Raw genomic sequence first — 688 nt, forward strand, 5'->3', positions numbered from 1 at the left:
ATAAACCTTTAAAAATTAATGATAATATTACGATATATTACCATGACATGTGACTGATATATTAATAAAGGTGCCAGTTCACAGTTTAAATGATTATCTAACAATATATATTATCATGACAATAAAATATATCAATTCTTGAGTCAGTTACAGACAAGCTATACGGTTAAAAACTTTACTGATTATTTCACGTAATATATTCACTTCCTTCTAGAATTTTCTAGAAAATATCGTTCTAATATGATACTTCTCGTACTTCAAATGGTGTCATTATTGAGGGGATCGGTGGAATAAAGGTCTAATTACAAAATCTTAGTTTACTAATATATTTGTATTATTCCTTACGGGAACTCTGTAAAAGCTTCGACATTATTTCGAAGTGGACACCGAGAAGCTCATCAAAGTTTTTTGAAAGCAGGCCGCCATGTTCTTTTTCCGAGTCATTAACAAATTGGTACTCTGGAATTACAAGCAATTATTTTTCATTGTACGGGCTAGTATAAATTTTAAGTCAAATCTCAATAAACGAATTTTATACCTTGTGCACTAAGAATAACATATCGCACTTATTTTCTAGAATGAAATTATAGTCTGTTTTACTTGTAGGTATGTATGTTCGTTTTGAACTCGTACCTTCAATAACATATGAGTTACTTTTCATGATAATATATTGTATAAATTTAGATAA

The sequence above is a fragment of the Trachymyrmex cornetzi genome, unplaced genomic scaffold (genome assembly GCF_001594075.2).
Source record: "Trachymyrmex cornetzi isolate Tcor2-1 unplaced genomic scaffold, Tcor1.1 scaffold981, whole genome shotgun sequence".
Taxonomy (NCBI): domain Eukaryota; kingdom Metazoa; phylum Arthropoda; class Insecta; order Hymenoptera; family Formicidae; genus Trachymyrmex; species Trachymyrmex cornetzi.